The sequence below is a fragment of the Propithecus coquereli genome, unplaced genomic scaffold, assembly GCF_000956105.1.
Source record: "Propithecus coquereli isolate 6110/MARCELLA unplaced genomic scaffold, Pcoq_1.0 Scaffold130, whole genome shotgun sequence".
NCBI classification, from domain to species: domain Eukaryota; kingdom Metazoa; phylum Chordata; class Mammalia; order Primates; family Indriidae; genus Propithecus; species Propithecus coquereli.
This window is the reverse complement of record NW_012137192.1, coordinates 5,067,897-5,087,005: the sequence shown is the minus strand read 5'-3', so window position 1 is coordinate 5,087,005 and position 19,109 is coordinate 5,067,897.

Sequence of the window (19,109 nt, the reverse complement as noted above, 5' to 3'; positions counted from 1 at the left end):
CATCAGCTGGGTGTCCTATAATTCAATTCAGATACTAACTACCCAGAATTAGTACAGACCCCACAGGCTAAGGACTCAGTCCCACAAGACTGCCCCCCTACTTCAGAGATCAGTTATAAGTCCCAACCACCTATAATAGAGGGTTCCCATGACCCCCTCCTCATGTTTGCTCATTTGCTATAATGACTCACCAAATCAGGAAAGTGCTTTACTTATTATCACCAGGTTATTACAAAGGATACAACTCAGGAGCAGCCCAGAGAGGGAGATGCTTAGGGCAAGGGATAGGGGAAGGGGTGTGGAGCTTCCACACCCACTCTGAGTGCACCACCCTCCCAGGGCCTCCATGTGTTCACCAACTCAAGCTCTCTCAACTCATCATTTAAGGTTTTGTTTTGTTTTTTGTAGACAGGATCTCCTTACTCTGTTGCCTGGGCTAGAGTGCAGTGGTGTCATCATAGCTCACTGCAGCCTCAAACTCCTGGGCTCAAGTGATCCTTCCACCTTAGCCTCCTGAGTAGCTGGTACTACAGGCATGCACCACCATGTCTGGCTAATTTAAAAATTTTATTTATTTATTTATTTTTAGTTTTTGTAGAGACGGAGTCTTGCTATGTTGCCCAGACTGGTCTCAAACTCCTGGCCTCAAGCGATCCTCCTGCCTTGGCCTCCAAAAGTGCTGGGATTACAGATGTGAGCCACTGCACTTGGCCACTTTAGAGGTTTTTATGGACATTTCATTATGTAGGCATGGTTGATTAAATCATTGGCCACTGGTAATTAAGTCAGTCTCCAGCCCTGTCCCCTCCCTGGAGGTCTGAGAGTACAGAGGGAGTATGAAATTTCCAAACCTCCAATCATGCTTTGGTCTTTCTGGCAACCAGCCTCCACCCTGAAGCTATCTAGGGGACTCCATCACCAGTCTTCCAATAGCATACAAAAAAACTTAACACTCCAGAGATGCCAAGGGTCTTAGGAGCTATGTGCCATGAACCAGGGACGGAGACCAAAGTTTTTTAAATAAAAAAATCTGTTTTTTTATTATATCACAATGGACAACTGGGAAATTGGAACAGGAAGAGAGTTTCAGAAATAATCTGCTTGAAATTTTTTAGATGAAAAAGCAGAAACCCAGGGTTGGAAAGTGACTTGCCCACAGCTGACAGAGGAGCTGAGACCAGTGTAAAGTTTCCCAGTTTTGGTCTCACACTTTCTCCATGCCATTGAGGCCTCTAGTTCAGCTACGTGCAACTCAGCACATCCAAAGCCTCTACACTGTGTGCTCTTTAATCCTTTAAGAATCACTTAAAGAGGAACAGACTTGTCTGTGGGTACCAGTGACCTGGCAGGAGCATACGCTTTGCAGGAACAAGGTGATTATGTTCCCTCTACAAAGAGCAGGTATGAGTCACCTCCAGTAACAGCCAAGTGAGGATCTCTCACAATACTGGGGGGAAAGACCCCACACATCAAAACTGTCTCTTCAGGAAGCAGCCAGATTCAGGCTGTAAGAGCCTCATCCCTGGCCTGACTTCCCAGGTCTCTCTCTTTGGGCCTCAGCTTTTCTTTCCATGTTAAGGAGCCCAAATGACTAATTGTATCTCACCAGGAGGTCTGATGGCACCGAGGAGGCTTTTCCCAACTAAGGCCCGAACTGGTGAATAGCAAAGGCTCACAGCAAGACCAAGAAGGAGGAAGACCATGGCAGAGACTGATAGCAAAATATTCCCCTTCTTCAATAGTAATGGATTTTTAGCTGGACATATGGCTGCCCAGTTGGAGACTGCATTTACCAGCCTCCCTTGCAGCTAAGAGTGGCCATGTGACTAAGTTCAGGCCAATGAGGTGTGTTTGGAAGTGCTATGTGCAACTTCTGGGTCATCTTCAATGTAAAAGAAGCTCTTTGTCCTGGCAGCTCTGACCTCTTCCCTTGAGCTGAACATGAATGTGCCTATGGCCTAGTGTTGACCATGCAGACAAGGATATGGTGATGTCAACAGGATGGAAGGACCTTGGGTTCCTCAGTGACTGCATGGAGAAAAAGCACACACCAACCTGCACCTCAGGACCTTAGTGACAGAGAAACAAACCTCCATCTCCTTTAAGCTATTTTTTGGGGGTTTTCAGATATAGAAACTTATCCTTTACCCTGACTTAAAATCGTAGAGCACAGTAAGAAATGGATAATATTTTTAGCAAAACCCCAGGGACCTTAGACCAGAACATACTTTTAGAAAATTACTGGACTGGGCACTGAGTTTCTCTGTAGAACTATTCCCCATCCCTTTTCCTTTTCTGATAATTTCCTAAGTGAGCAAATTGGCTTTCTCATATAATACTTATAATAATCCTATGAACAGGGTTATCTCCCATTTTATAGCTGAGAAAACTGAAACTCAAAGTGGGGAGGCAATTCACTCAAGATCACACAGCTAATAAATGATGGGATCGTGATTTGAACTCGGGTCTCTGTGACTCCAGAGTCCAGGCTCTTTGCTTTGTGGCATGAAGCCACCCCAGTAAGTGGGAAGCTATTTTTGAAAACAGGTGCTGACTATGCCTAGGTGGTTTTAAAGTCTTAAGCTCATAAATAAAAAGGGCTTGGCTGTTTCACACCAGCAGGAAGCTGTAATTTCAGGCTGTACCCAATTTATAAATGACCAGTGATTTGACAATTCATTTATATTCCTGTTGTTTGGGACACAGACTGTGTTTTCCACAGAATCAATGTGATTCATGGTGACACATGTCCAGGCTCGTTCCCAGACACCTATATTAACTCATAGCCTCAGGCCTGGGTCTAAGGAGCAAGGAAAGAGTCATGGTAGAGATTATGATCCTCCAATGACAAGATGCCCCGTGCCCATTCTGCCCTGTGCTTCTGGCCTGCCTTGCTTCCAAGTTGCTGCATACCAGGTTTCAGATTGCCACCCCCCTACATTCCAACCAAATCCCCCTACTCCTTGGTCTAGCTCATTTCCTGTAGAAATAAATAAGAAAACCATCTGTTTGATTTACACTGATATGATTCTTATCTGAGAAAATCTATGTTATTCACTATGGTGGACTTAGAAAAATTTGAGTTCTATACAGTGAATTTATTACAGTGCAGTTGTGGTCCATAAGCATGCTTGGATCAGTCCAGGGAATTAGGTTATTTTATTGACCACAGTTACTTCTTGCAGTCAAAGATTAATATGGAAAGGCACAAATAGTATCTTAAAGGAGAGTGAAGTGGGGAAACAATTTCAAAAGGCAATCATCCCTGGTGGTCTAGTGGTTAGGAAAAAAAAAATGGTGGAAAAAAAGGCAATCAGATGCTTGGCTACCTAGTCCGATTGCTAGGAGACTGGATTGCATTTATGGAGTATGGAAAGTAAAGGAATGATCTGGAAACACAAGCTGTGTTATAAGTCTGGTTTGTACCACATCAGTGAAAATTTGGCTCAAGAAACAGAATCCATTCTGAATATTTTAGGCTAGGAAGATAATTTAGCACATGGAATCTTACCAAATTCTGCTTACCAAAATATTGGTGAGTGTTGGGAGAGCTGGCTGTGATTTTAGGTCTCTAGGTATGACTTGGAGAACACTACACAAACAGCACCCACCAGGAAAGCTACCACTTCTGAGGCTACTTAAAACTATTAAGTTCAAGAACCATCACTGTAGCTCTTCCAAGGGATAAGGAAGTGGAAATCGGGAAGCTGCTGACACTGCTGTCAAGGCCAACGCCACTGCCACAGCTGCCTTTGACCCCCAGGAGGCTGCAGAGCAGATGCAGAAAAGCAACCTCACGGTTGCACTTGTCTCATTTTGCCTTACTGAACTCATGCAAGCGTATCTAATAGTAGACATAATTTGCATCCAAAGCCTGCAAAGGAGTATGGCAAGTGTTGTTTGGACTTTCTAACCTCTGCCATACAGGAAGGCACTCTAGATCCACACTGTCCAATAGAACTTTCTGTGATGAGGGAAATATTCTCTATCTGCACTGCCCAGTACAGTAGCCTCCAGCCAGATGTGGCTGTTGAGCACTTGAAATAATGCTAGTGCAATTGACGAACTCTATTTTACATTTTAATTATTTAAATTTAAATAGCCACATGTGGCTAGTGGCTACTGTATTGATTAGGGCAGCTCTAAAGGAGGGTGGAATGGAGGTTGAGTGAGCCAATCCATAGTTTCCATAAAGCTGGTTATAATCTTTGCAAATCACCGTGGAGGATAACTCTCATGGGTTATCTGTTTCCTTACCTGTAAAATGAGGATGATGAACTCAAAGGGAAATATTATCATAAAGTAACTTGGAAACAGTTTATGGTTAGTAATGACTTCAGGACCATGAATACCAGTGGGCTGGGATTAAGAGGTGACAAAAAGGATTATCCCACAGAATAAAGCTAGATAGCACCTGAAACCAGCGTCTGCACAGTACTCTTGATGACTGAAGGTACTTTACAAAGTGTGCCTTTCCAAAGAAAAGCTACTGATATGTTCTTGGTTTCTCTTCATCCCACACCTATCTTCTGAACTCCATATTCACAAATGTATCTACTGGATGGCTTCACCTGGATGCCCAACAGTCACTTCAAATGCAACACATTTATCTACCCATGCATCCACCCACCCATCCAAACATTCACAAACATATATTATATGACTACCATATGCTAGGTACTGATCTAGGAACTTAGGGTGTAGTGTGGAACAAAACAGGGAATACTTCTCTCTCAAAGCTTACAGTTTAATAGGAAAGACAGAGACATAACAGGCAGTGGGGTAAGTGGAAGTACAGGGTACACCGGGAGTACCCTGGAGGAGCACCAGACCTACACCTGGGGGCCAGGCTGTGTCAGAGAAGCCTTTCTGCAGGGGCATAAGAGGATCTAGCCAAAATAGGAAGAGGGGAATAACAAAAGCAGAAGCCTAGAGACAAGAGCAAATACAATGCATTCTAGGAACTAAAAGATGTTCAGCATGACTAGAGTGTGTGAGGGAGTGGTGTAAGGGAGGTGGGGGGTGAGGGGATGGGGGGAAGAGGTAAGTGGAGACAGATGATTGGGATGTTGAAAGCCAAGCTAATTGGACCTTATCTCAAAAGCACTGGGGAACCATAGAAAGGTTCTAAGTAAGAGGTTTGTTTTTCGGCACTTTGATCTTGGACTTCTAGCCTCCAGACCTGTAAGAAAGTAAATGTCTGTTGTTTAAGCCTAATATGGCAGCCCAAGCTCACTAATATAAACCCTCTGTTTGCAATGAGAATGAACTCTAGGAAAACACATCCGGAGACAGGGAGACCGTTTGGAAGCAGGAGGCAGTTGAAGTAATTCATATAAGAGATGGCTACCCACGCTGGGCTGGTAGCAAAGGAGAAGGAGAGAATACAGGTTATGGGGATGAAGACATTTCTGACTAGAGAGATGGGTGAATATTGGTGCTAAGGCAGGGAATGTTAGAAAGAAAGTTGGCTTCAAGATGGAGAGGTAAGTTCAGTTCTGGATATGATGATATATTCAATTTGTTGATCCTTTACTATGTCTAATAACTTTGCTCATTCAACAGGTTTTTCTAATGGCCTTTTAGAGAGATGATAGTCAATGTTGAAAAGAGATAATAATAATGATTATTTTTGAAGGTTTTGGGAAATAGACCTTGTGGTAGTCAGAATAATGGTACCCCCCACAGGTGTCCATATCCTAATTCCCGAAATCTGTGAATGTTATTTTACACAACAAAAGGGATTTACGGATGTGAGTGAGAGATGGGCAGATTATCCTGGATTAACCAGGTGGGCCTAATCTAATCACAGAGTCATTAAAATGGAGAACTTTTTCTGGCTGGACCAGAGAGCTAAGAGGAAAGGAGGAGGAGGAGATATTAGTTTGAGAGGGCTCAACATGCTGTTGTTGACTTTGAAGAAAATGGGGATCTCAGCTTTACAATTGTAAGGAACTGAATTCCGCCAACAACCAATGAACAAGAAATACATCCTGGCCGGGCATGGTGGCTCACGCCTGTAATCCTAGCACTCTGGGAGGCCGAGGCGGGTGGATTGTTTGAGCTCAGGAGTTCGAAACCAGCCTGAGCAAGAGCGAGACCTCGTCGCTACAAAAAATAGAAAGAAATTAATTGGACAACTAAAAATATATAGAAAAAATTAGCCGGGCATGGTGGCGCATGCCTGTAGTCCTACCTACTCGGGAGGCTGAGGCAGAAGGATTGCTTGAGCCCAGGAGTTTGAGGTTGCTGTGAGCTAGGATGACGCCACAGCACTCTAGCCTGGGCAACACAGTAAGACTCTGTCTCAAAAAAAAAAAAAAAAAAAGAAATACATCCTCTCCTTAATTAAAGCCTTGAGAAAGGAATGCAGCCTGTTGACAACTTGATTAGTTCAGTGAGACCCATACTGGACTTGTGTCTTATAGGACTGTAAGATAATACCTTTGTGTTGTTTCAGGTGGCTAAATTTATGATAATTTATTAGGGTTACATAAAAAACAAATACAGGTAATACACATATATGGTTGGTAGTTGCATAGATTGGTATCCAGTCAGGAGCTGAAACGACACCAGTAATTTGAACATACTTAATATAAAGAATTGTTAATTAGTAAAAAGTAATTGACAAATAAAAAGAGTAAAAGAGAAGTCTAAAACATATAGGGATAGCAATCATAGGAAGCAGTTACTACCGTAGGGCTGAGAGAAAGTACCCCAGGCAGAAATAAACATGGCCAGATGATTTTAAAGGAGGTCTTGCAAGGTGGGGAATTGGTTAGGATTTTTCAGTTTATGACATGATAGCTTTGTCTGAGTAGGTACAACACACAAAGCTCCTGAAGCAAGCCTTGAGGAGCCATTGTTAGTCCTGATGAGTGGGTCATTTTAGTTGCTTTGCATTCTAATCTTCCATGAGTATTTCCTGGAAAATAGCTACATTATTTTTGCTTGTTCTCAGTATTGTTTAGGATAAATATAGAAAAAATATGTAGGTCCCAGTATTATTTTAATATAAGAACAGAAAATTATGTTGGTTTAAATTCTTATTCTTTTTACCATTCTGATAGGGGGAAAATATACCCTTATTGTTGTTGAAACTTATACTTTATAAGTGAGTGAACAGCTTGTCAGATATATTTCTAATCTTTAAAATCCTTCTGTGAATTAGTCATCTTGTTCTGATTGGTTCGTTAGAATGTTACATGATAAGGGTATTAGTTCCTTATATTTGAGTTACAATTTTTCCCAGTTTGTCATTTGTTTTTGACTTTGTTTTTACTTTTTATTTTAACACAAAAATATTAGAAATTTATATTGTCCTACAAATCGGTCTTTTTTTTTCCCTTTAAGACTTCTGGGTTTCAGAGTATGCTTTAAAATGCCTTTCCATACACACCAAAGTGTTAACCGTGCTTACTTCCAGGGAGTGGAATTGTAGAGGGATGGGAAGAATGCTTACACTTTGGGATTTATATATTTATCTGTCGTTTGAGTTTATTTAAAAAAGTATGCTCTTCTATTACACTTTTTGAATATTTTTAAAATATAGAAATGCTTTTCCCACTCTAAGATGATAATCTTCTAGAACTGTTATTTTTTTTAAAATGTGCTTATTTAAGGAGTGAGTTGTATGCAGTTCTTCTTTCCAAATGCCTATGCAATTGCCCCAACTTTGTTAAATATTCCATCTTTTCTCATTGGTTGTCCATGCCACCTTTACAAGATGCTAAGTTTCTATATACATTTGTGATAATTTATGGCCTCTTTATTCACATTCACATTCCTGTATATTCCTGTGCCAATACCATAGTGTTTTACTTATTGCAACTTTATTAAAATGTTTTAATATCTTTTGGGCCACTTGTCCCTTCATTATTTTTTTTTTGCAGAAGTTTTCTATTCTCACATGTTTTTTCTTTTTAATTTTGGAAACATTTGATCAGATCGCCACAAATCCTGTTGGTATTTTCATTATAATTGCAATGATTTATAGATTGAGGGAAAACTGACATTTTTATAATGCTGTATCCTTTTATCCAACAAGAAGGCATGTTTTACTTTCCAGTTTTCTTTTAGGGCTCAAAATAGAATTTTAGACACTTGTGATTTTTGTGTATTTATTTTTTACTTAGCTACTTTATGATTTTATTGTTCTATTAGTTAATTCTCTTGGCCTTTTTAATCTTTCTATGTCTCTTTGTTTTAGTCATGTAGTTTACAGATAGCCTGAAGTGTGGTTTTGTTTTTTGACTCAATTTGAGGTTTTCATTTGCTAAGCATTTTATCCCAGTTTTATTTAGTGCTATAACAAATGTTGGTTCTGCTTCTGTATTCTTATTTCAAATAGGTTCTTTCGGGATTCCTTCCTTTTTATGTTGTTTCTTTCTTTCTTTTTTCCCCTGAGACAGGGTCTCGCTTTGTTGCTGGGCTACAGTGGCATCATCATAGTTCACTGCAACTTCAAATTCCTGGGCTGAAGTGATCCTTCTGCCTCAGTTTCCTGATTAGCTGGGATTACAGGTGCAGGCCACCATGCTTGGCTAATTTTTTTATTTTTTGTAGAGATGGGGTCTTGCTGTGTTGCTCAGGCTTGTCTCAAGCAATGCTGCCACCTCAGCCTCCCAAAGTGATAGGATTATAGGCATGAGCCATCATGTCTGGCCTCTTTTCTTGATGATCTGCTTCACAGCTGCCATCCAAAAAAGTCTGGGTTTTTTTTGGTTCTAATAATTAAATTAGTAATTTTTGTAACCTACAAGATATAGGTTTTTTTATTTAGATCTGAGCTCTGTCTCAAACTATTATCATAAACTATTATTTTTACATTATGTAAAGGTCTTAAAAAGGACCTTAAAAAGATCTTAAAAAGGACTCACCAAAACTGAGTGAGAAGTTAGTCTAAAATTTCAAAGTCCCATTAATCTCTTAGGATAAAATATACTAAATAGCTCTCATATTCAAGCACTTACTATGGTCCAGGCATTTCACATGTTATCTCATTTAAGGCATAGACCATTTCTAGGAGACAGGTATTATTATTCTCATTTTCATGTGAAGAAACCAAGTCTCAAAAAGTCTGAGAAATGCCCAAGTTGAAACAGTAGGTGGGATTTGAACCATGTCTCTTTCTGCAAGTTGCTGCTCTTTCCTGCTCCTCACATTCCTCTATGTCTTGAGAGAAAAGATAAAATCTAGAGTTATCATCCCTATGATGAACCACTTCAATAATCAAATGAAAGGACTGGAAGTGAGACTTTTCTGGGTATATTATTTTAACTTTTTAATCATGTAAATGTTTTACATTTTTCAAAAAATAACATTAAATCAACAAGGAAAATAAAGCTAACCCTAAAACTGAAAATAAGTTGAAGCTAATAAACTTAACTCTTTATCCAATTGGTTACATAACCACACAGAGAAAAGAATTATTCTGAGTGACTCTGGAACATGCTCCTCTGGTATACATTCTTATATACTACTAATATGCTAATATAACCAACACTTAGGAAACATCAGTCTGGGAAAGGAACCCTCAGGCCAGCCCCTAGCAGAGCTCAACGTTTTCCTACTCCTCTTCCCAGTTTTCTAGATCAATTATGTTGACACAACCACCTGGGATGTGAATTCTCAGGAAAGATTAGAACATCATCAAGGGCATATATCCAAAGCCCACAGACGCTCTGAGTGTGATAGAAGGCTCCAGGATAAAACCCTGATCACAGCGACTCACCGACCATGGACTGGATTATTAAGAGTTCAGGATACCTGTAGGAGAACAGAGTCCCTCAACTCTTAGTCCTCAGCCACAGTCCCATCTTAGGCCAAGGCCTCCCCTGGTGTTAGGGATGATGGGAGAACAAGGCTCTGAGCCTGTGAAAGCCTCACATCAGATGCTGGAGCCCCAGCTCTGTCCTCAGGGGCAGAGTCCCAAGTGGTGGGGTACACATGCTCCTCCAGTTCTGGGAAGCTGTGCCCTTCATCAGAAGAGAGGGTAGGGACTGAAAAAGTCAACTGGGCATGACATACAGAAAACCGTTCTTAAAATTTTCAAAGAAGGAAAAATACAAAATATTTTTATCCACTTTAAAGTGAATAACAAGATGGATCACAGAGCTCCATTCATTATAGAACATCAGATTACTCATGAATAATGAATGTCTGCAGCTTGTGTGGAGAGAGAGGAGAGTGAGAATTGGGTCCCAGCCACTCACTCTAGTCTGCCAAGATCAGTGCAGAGTCATAAAGAGGAACAAAGGTGTAGTATTGAAGGTAAGGTTCTGTCTAGTAGTGCCGGGCTGCCCAAGGGCTAACCTTGATCTCACATTTCCATGAGGACCCAGGTCCACAATCTTGGAGGACGTCAGCACCTAGAGCAAGTCCCTGTTAGAAGAGAGAGCCCTCAGAGGGGAGGCCCATAGGAAGCCTGTTCTGCCCACCCACCAAATGAAAGTATCGTGGAGCTGGCCACTAGGGGTGAGTGGTATGAGATATATTGGAACCACTATTGGTTTTGGAGACAGATCCTGATTTTGGACAGCTCCTTAGCTCCCCCAGGCTTCAGGCTCCTCCTCTGAGGCAATATCTGTCTCCACACCTCATGGGGTTGCTGTGAGGATCACATGAGGCACTGTCTGTGAAAGACCTCGCTATTATTGTCCAGGACCGGTTTACCTTGTATACTAATTTTGTTGCTTTCAGAGTTTAGTCTCCCCAGAGTCTTGCCTAAAGGACCATTCCAGTCAGCCCCCTCTATTCACCACCACTAACTCAGCTCTCGGTTTCTCAGACTGGAGAGGTTGCCTGAAAGAGTCTGAGGTAGCAGGGGATAAGCTTTCCTGAGGAAAAAGGTCTTCAATCTCTCGCTCCTCTTTCCTGTATCCCTCTTCCTAGGGTGGTTCAGTTTCAGGGCCCAGTGCAGCCTGGGGTTGACATTGGAGGGAAACCCGTAGGGAAGGGAATATGAAAGAAAGCCTTGGAGTGAGGAATAAGAGAAATTTGTGAAGTTGGGAGGTGAGGGAATAATGTGTTATGCTTCCTGCTTTGCCAAGCTCCTCGTCCCAGCTCTTTGGACTTCAGCTTGTTCCTCTTATCTTCTGCAGCCACGTGGACAAACTCCATTACAGGCAGTTTTGGGCAAGTTTCCTCAAGATCCCTGCTATGGGTTGTGCAATGTAGCGGCCATGGAAGCTGGCATTCTGCTGTCTGGGGAGCCTGTGGAAGATGCAGCTGCCTCGGAGTCCCATGGTTCGTGCCATGGCTCTGAAGGGGCATCTCAAATTCTGCCTTCAGCCTTTCATCAGACTCTCAGAAGACTCAGAACTAGATCCTCTCCCTGAGCCTTTTACCTCTGGTTTCCACCTTCTCATGGGGTTCTATGGGGGCCATCTGCTGACTCTATAACACTGGCTGCTGTCTCTTCTGTGGACTCTTCAGAGCCTTAGTTACTTGTGTTGCTTCTTTTCCTGAGGACCTCATGGAGGTCCATCTTCCCTCACAGAATTCTTACCATTTCCTGTCCTTCATTGTACCCTGTTTTCTCAAAGCACCTCACTGCCATTCCTCTCATCCCCATAATTGGCTTTCCCTTTGTGAAATTTTAGTCAAAAAAGTTCAATTTCACAAAAGGTTTCTGAGCATTGTTTTGTTTGAGATTGAAACCTTCCTACGTTTGGTGTAATGGGGGGTTTCAGAATTCTGTTGTTTGGCCTATTACAGTATTTGTCATCCTTAAATCACTTCTTAGTTGAGTCCCATTACCTAGGAAATCAGCTGATTAATTCCAAGAAATTGGTAGCAAAGGAAGTTGGATGGCACCCAGAAGAAAGTAAATACAAACTCAACAGACAGTGTAATTGCATGCTTTAGCCAAATCATGAGCAAATTGTAGCCTGGTGTTGGACTCAAACCAAGGAGTGACTAAGGCTGCAAAAAACAGTATTAAGGATAAAGACCTTAGAGGTATCGTAGTTAATAAAGAAGAAGTATCAACAATTTAAATCTTGGCAAAGAGGAAAGAACAAACAATATCCCAAAATCTGAAAAAATTGGAACTGTGAAACACTTCCGGTTCCAAGAATTTTGCATAAGGGATATTCACCTTGTATTATATGCAGTATAGTCTTAATCATTTTTATTAATTACCACAGTTAGCCAGGTAACTAATTTTTGTTTTCAAAGTATGCAGATTGAAGCATGACAATCTGTGGCTCAGGTCATCTTGTCTAATGGGTCTTGGGGAAGTTGTACACTTCATGAAGTCACCAGCTTGGTCCTGATGGTCTTGGGTGGAAGGTGTCTCTTCCTGCAGTCAGCTGCTTCAGAGTGATTTCTCCCATGTCTCTGCTTGAGGTCTCTGTTACGAAAGCCTCCAGCAATTTTAGTGTGGCGTATGTTTTTAAGTTTGGGAGGATTTACTGTTGTGTTAGTTGTTAACGGTACTTGGTAAGGTCCTTCTTCTCACTGAGGTTCCATGAGGTTCCACAGCAGTCTTTCTCTGATGTCTGATCCAGTGACCAAAAAAAAAGGAAATTTGTGTTAAAATTATTCAAGAGAATGTCAGAAAGACAGAGTGTTAATAGAATATTTTGGTGACTCAAAAGAAAACTCTGTTATCTGGGCACAAAATAACTTGGTCGTTTTGTGGAAAGAAAACTCTAATTTTATTCTTTTGGTGTATCATCTATCTATATTACAATTTGCAGAAAAAGATTTATAAGCTCTTTTTTGTGAATAAATCCATTTATATGGCATGTACCGTGAAATTTGTCTTTTTATCATTTATAGAATTTTTAAAAATAATATACCTTCATATATGTAGATATACATAAATCACATATAATAAAATTAATTTTAGTTTTAAGGTATAATTTATCTCAGCATGTTAAAACAAATGTGTATATTAATATTACATTGAGTTACCATTTTAATAAAGTAATAATCCCTTAACAAACCATATCTATTATTTTGCATACACATTCATAATTTTCTGTAATTACAGATTGAGCATCTGTAATCTGAAAATCCAAAATCCAAAATGCTCCAAAATCCGAAACTTTTTGAGTGCTGATATGACAACACAAGTGGAAAATTCCACACCTGACAACTTTGCTTTCTGATGGTTCAATGTATACAAACTTTGTTTCATGCACAAAATTATTAAAAATTTTGTATAAGATTACGTTCAGTTATGTGTATAAGGTATATATGAAACATAAATGAATCTCATGTTTAGACTTGGGTACCATCCCCAAGATATCTCATTATGTATATGTTAATATTCCAAAATCAGAAAAAATCTGAAACACTTCTGGTTCCAAGAATTTTGGATAAGGGATATTCAACCTGTATTATGTGAAGTATAGACTTAATTTTTTTTATTAATTACCACAATTAGCCAGGTAACTAATTTTTGTTTTCTCCTAACGCGGGGAAAGTAAATTGTAAAAGTAAAAGTAAAAACCAAGAACTGCCTAGCTAAGTTTTTATGAGTTCAAGTTTTATATTACCTTTTACATTTTCAGGAGGCAGAGTGAACACGTCATCCAAAGGCAATTACATATTCTATTAATCTATATTCTTTATATAGTGTATATGAATAAGCATAAATTAAAACTATATATATAACATATATTTTGTATTTTTTTAGCTTAGAAACTGTCCAAGTATCCAAATATTATATATCAAGTAACTCAATATTTTCTAAGATTGTAAAATTTTAACTAAGTATTTGGAAATTACAATTTTAGCTAAAACATATCTTCATGATTTATAGTATTATAAGAATTTTATAAGACTAAAACTCTTTTAAAAGAAATCTGTACTATGATTTCACTTAAACAATTTTATAGTTTGTAATCTTAAAAAATTTATTCCATCAATGATCCTTTTCTTGTCCCATAAAGCCAATGTAGGAAATTTCAGAAGTTTAAATCTTGAGAAATTTTAATCTTAGTATTATATAAACTAGAATACTATGTTAGCATTAATTTTATATAATAAAACCAGGATAATATAGACATAAAGTTGTCTTGATTATCAACATGATTAGCTCATTCCAATTTGTCCAAAATGTATCTGTTTATCAGAAATAGAAATATTATAGGATACTTTAAATATATTTTATAAGCTTTATATTCATGAGACAAATGTTCAGTCTTAAAATCATATTTATAATAAAAGCTCTTATCTTGAAAATAAGATCTTTTTCTTAAGTGGCAGAAAAAGAAAAACAAAACAAAAGAAAATAAGATCTTTTCTCTCATAACTATAGTAAAGAAGGCTATGATGTAAATATATTTGTCTACATTTTTAATACAAAAGAAAGTTTAACTTTTTTAAAGAAATTTTTGACTACTTAGTGTGTACAATAATAACAGTGATTCTTTTTCCGAGCACTTAATCATTTAAAATTTCCCAAGTGAGGGAAAGGGAGAAGGATAGGACAGCAGCAATAAAGTGGGAGAGTGGCTGTGACGCATATGCAATTATTACTGTGAAAGGTTATCTTCCTTCTGTAAGTAGAAGGGAGGAAGGTTAGGTGCAGTTAACCCTTTTTTTCATATATATATGTAGACACAAAAGAAGAAGTCGTTACAGCTGGTTTAAACAGTAAAACTGAAGCCCTTGACAATTTTATCAAGCTAAACAATTAGAAGCCAGTGCTTACTGATCCCCGAAGAACGGAAGTGTAGAGGAGATCCACATTAATCACAGTGATCCCTCTGTTTTAGACAGACCAGATGTACAATCTCCTCTTGAGGGTTCCGTTCCCCTTTTTGCCTCAGGCACTTCTCAAGTGAACATTCTTGTTCATGTCAAAGTTCCCCGTGTGGCTACTATAATTCTAATTCATCCTCAGTGAAGTTATGCCAGGAGGTAGCACAAGTTTATTAGCAGACAAGCCCATGAGAAATTGCTTGACTGTTGAGCACAGACAAAATATTACTTGTGTTTTGAACCTTCAACCCCAAGGTTAAGCTGCCTCTACTTGCTGACCTGAGAAATCAGCAGCCACCTGGCATGGAATATGTGGCGACATCTTTCCCAAAGCCAATTTCTCACACCCAGAGAAGACTTGGGGAGGTTCTCATAGACAAACAGAAGATGGTATACAACCAGAAGGCAGGAGGTGGTGTGAAAAGCCAAATTCACTAGGACACACCAAAGTCTGATCAGAAGCCAAAAACTGCAGGAGACAAACAATAAACGTGATACTGAAGGGCCAAAGAGATAACCAGAGTCTAAACTCAATGTAAAACCACACAATGAAGACACAGACAGCTTGAAAATCTTGAGACTCAAGGAGTCTTGGGTATGTACATTATTTCTGAGTCACAGAGGCCAATCCTAAACCTCAAAGGAATCTTAAATGTCCTAATCTAACCAGCCTCAGTCTGCCAAGAGCAAACTTTTAGTCTGACAAAGTCAGGCTTATTGGTTCATTGCAGTGAGGTAGACCACACGCCAGAGGAACCATGGGCTGTGTCACCAAGAAAGGGAAAAGTTATGATACGATTTTGGGAAAGGGTGGTGTTTAGATGAAATTTAGATGTAATGGAAATTTCATAGGTGAATGCAAAACAGGGCTGTGTGTAAAGGAACAGCATCAGGTCTGGATGGCAAAGCAGACACAAGGTCTCCTTTTTTTAGAATCTACAAATTACGATGTGGAATGTTCTGTCCAAAAACCCCTTATCTTTATTTGCACCTGGATTGAATATCAACGCTGCCTCTGTGTCAAAGTGAATTAGATCTTATAGCCAAGAGTGAGATGTGTTGTTCATATTGAAATGATTTCAAAAACAAAGTTTCTGATATACTATGATTTTAGAAAAGTAGATTTCTTAGTACCAAAGTAGTGGTCATGCTACCAGTGCCATTAGGACACTTTACAAGTGCAGTGTTTCCTTGGGAGAAATATAATTTTCTGCTAACTTTGCAGCTGGCTTTATCGGCATCTGTTTTCCTAGCCCGATGAATGGCAGAGCAAATTTTCATTTTCTCAGGCCAAACTAATTTTCACTTTCTCAACATGTAACCCAGTCTCTTGCTTTATCAGCTTGTGGAACTTGCCAGAAACAGCAGGGACATGGGACCTTTTCTGAAAGTAATTAATCTTTTCCCTTCTTTCCTGTTAACTTTCTTCCTGGCATGGGCTATTCAATTCTAGGGCCCCAGTGCAGCCCAGGGTTGTTCCCGGAAGAGAAACCCCAAGGAACAGAATGAGGAAGAAAGCCTTGGGGAGTGGGATAAAGGGACAGTATGAAGTCTCAGGTGTGGGAGGATGGGAAGGGACAGCATGCTCCAGGTACCCTAACCTTGCCAGACCCTCTTATTCCGACTCTGTCCCTGGCTGAAGCTTGCAGCCTCTTGCAGTCACTCGGGCAAGCTCCCTGATTACTGCAGTTTTGCTAACTGTGGGTCATGATCTGTGCAGGGAGAGGTGTGAAAGCGTGGCTATGGCAGGTGACCCTGTGCTTTTGGGAAGCCTGAGCGAGATGCTGCTCCCTCTGTGTCCCCTGGGGTTCCCGGCTCCTGTACCTGAGCCTTCCTTAACTCTGGCCTCCACCCTTTTACCAGCCCCTCCCTCCAAGTCCTTTCCACCTCTGACCTGTTAGCCTCTCTGCCCAGACCCTGAAGAGTCCCATCCCCGGCTCCCCACCCCCCTGCACCCTAGCTTGTCTCTGCCTCTGCTCTCGAAAGGCTGTTTTCTTCTCATGGCACCCTCCGCTTCACAACAGGTCCCACTCCCTCACCACTCCTTTTACTCCATCACTGGCCTTCTCTCTGCCTGCGGAGGCTCTGCCGTTGGCTCCCACATTCTCACTCTTCTCTTTCCCACGCCCATGATGGCCACATCTCCTCTGCCATGAGAGTCCGCCTTGCCCCTGTCTCTCCTAATCTTTAATTTTCTACCAGCTTTCTCATCTTTTCAACCAATAGATGGAAGGTCCTCTCTGCTTCCACCGCCCCTCCCATCCCTACCCCAGAGCTTCTTATTCAGTCTCAACCTTGGGCACAAGATTCCTTTTTGCTTTTGGAACCCATAATCTTTATGGACCATCTTCTCCCCTCACAACTAACCCTTCCTCTTCTCCCCTAGGACACACTCAGATACTTGACCCTCTTTCCCAACCAGACCCCACCTCTTCCCACGATCTTACTCTTTGTCAGGAACTGAACCTTTCATCTCTCACCAATATTTTATTCACCCCAGGAATCCTACTGATTCATTTGTCACTCCCCTTCCCCCATCAACTGTCTACCTCACCACTGCCAGACTCCACTTTAACATTGACTCAATTTGGCATGATTTACGTCCTATGAAATACTGTCCCAGAGAGCTCACTTTCAGAAAATTCCTTTGGCCTCTTCTGTTGCAACGACCTCAGGCACTGACTGCTCAGAAAACTTGCCCATTTCAACCTGCTCCTGGTGGCAGGTGTCTGCTGAGGACTTGTTTCTTCCCACTTTCTCATTCTGTGATTTCCAGCAGGAGCTTTTTTTTTTTCCATCCATCGTTTTTTTTTTCCATCGTTCTGTCTCTGGGGAGACCCTGCAACAGACCTGTGGAAACAGGTAGGCATTGTTTCCTCAGCACTACTGTTTGGAAGCCCCTGGAGACACAAGTCACAAAGAGTGTAGATTTCCAAACATGGGAGGAGAAGGTAAAGAAGAAGGGATAATTTCTAAAGCAACTGAGGGCATACTATCAACTCAATTCTGCCAACCACCTGGTTGTTGAGCACCAGCCCACAGTCCTTCAACCCCTCTGGTGATAGGAAGGCCAACTAGAGTAACTGCATAGTGCTTAGGAGTTTCCAAATCCCCAAACCTCGGGGGCCTCTGCAGCAGAAATATAGGTCTTCTGAGGTCTCTCCTCTGCACAGAAAGTTCGTGCTGGCTATTCTTCTACTCTTTGACAGATGTACCCCACCACTGTCCTTTCTCTCATTCAATCTCATGTTCTCCTTCCCCAATTCAAATGCAGATAACAAATCCCACAATGTTTGCTCAGCCCCAGACCTTGCTCCCACCTTAAGGCCTAGCTCCGGCCCTTAGGGGAAAGTTCCAGAGGAAAGGTGCTCACCACAGAAGCACAGTATCTTCTTTGAGTTTCCACTTTAGGAATATGATGATGGAGATGAATTTAAGAATGAACTTAGAAATTCTTTGAAGGGCTAAAGTTACAGTCCAGGGAGATACAGATAGTCAAGGCCGAGAAATCCCCAGCTGTGGAGCAGCCTGGGTTGGCTGAAGCCCTGTGTCCCTAAGTTTCGAGCTCCAAGGAAAAGCCAAAAAAGAATATAGCCCCAAAAGATGAGAGATCCTTAAGAGAGCCAAAGCCAAATGAATCAAGGAGCGATAGGAAGTAAGGTCCTACCAAGAGAGTCACCCTCCTAGACCAGGGACTTAGCTGACACCCTAGTGAATAAAAACCTCTAGTTTTTGTCCCAGATGGAATAGACTTCTACAAAAAGTAATTTGGGGGGAGGGGGGGAGGATGAAATGCTTATTTCAGCAACTTTGTCCCAGGACACAGGCCAAGGACAGGAAGGTCGCTTGTGAAAAACTAAGTCAACTGTCCCTCAGTCAGCTCCCTCGCTGTACTACTCAAAACTACACCAAAGCCTCTTCGCTTGTCTCGAACTTCCGCTCCTCCCACCCCCTCAACAGATTTGCTACGGCGCCCACTCGTGAAAGGAACCACGGGCCTTCAGATGGGAACTTTTCCTCATCAAATCTTCCAAAGCTGTCGCGTCACCCTCCTTTCCTTCTTACTCACTCCCGCGTGAAAAAGATGTCCTGGGAGGCCTTCCGGGACCTTCTCAAGAAGGGATTGGTGCCCTTGCTCTCCTCATTAAAACTTGTTGCACTGGTTGTATCTTTGGGTTACTTATTTAGCTTCCTTACGTAAGCTTCTCTGCCTCACTGCTGGCCTGGCTCATCGCACCTAATTGACAGTCAACAACTGATCGTGGGAACTAAGGGGTCGAGAGGTTGGGTGGTGTCTCTGGGGGAGGCCCCGCCCAGTGTGGTCTGGGGGCGGGGCCCATTTGGGGCGGGGCCATATCTGAGGTAGGGCCTCGGCGTGGGAGCCGGGCTTG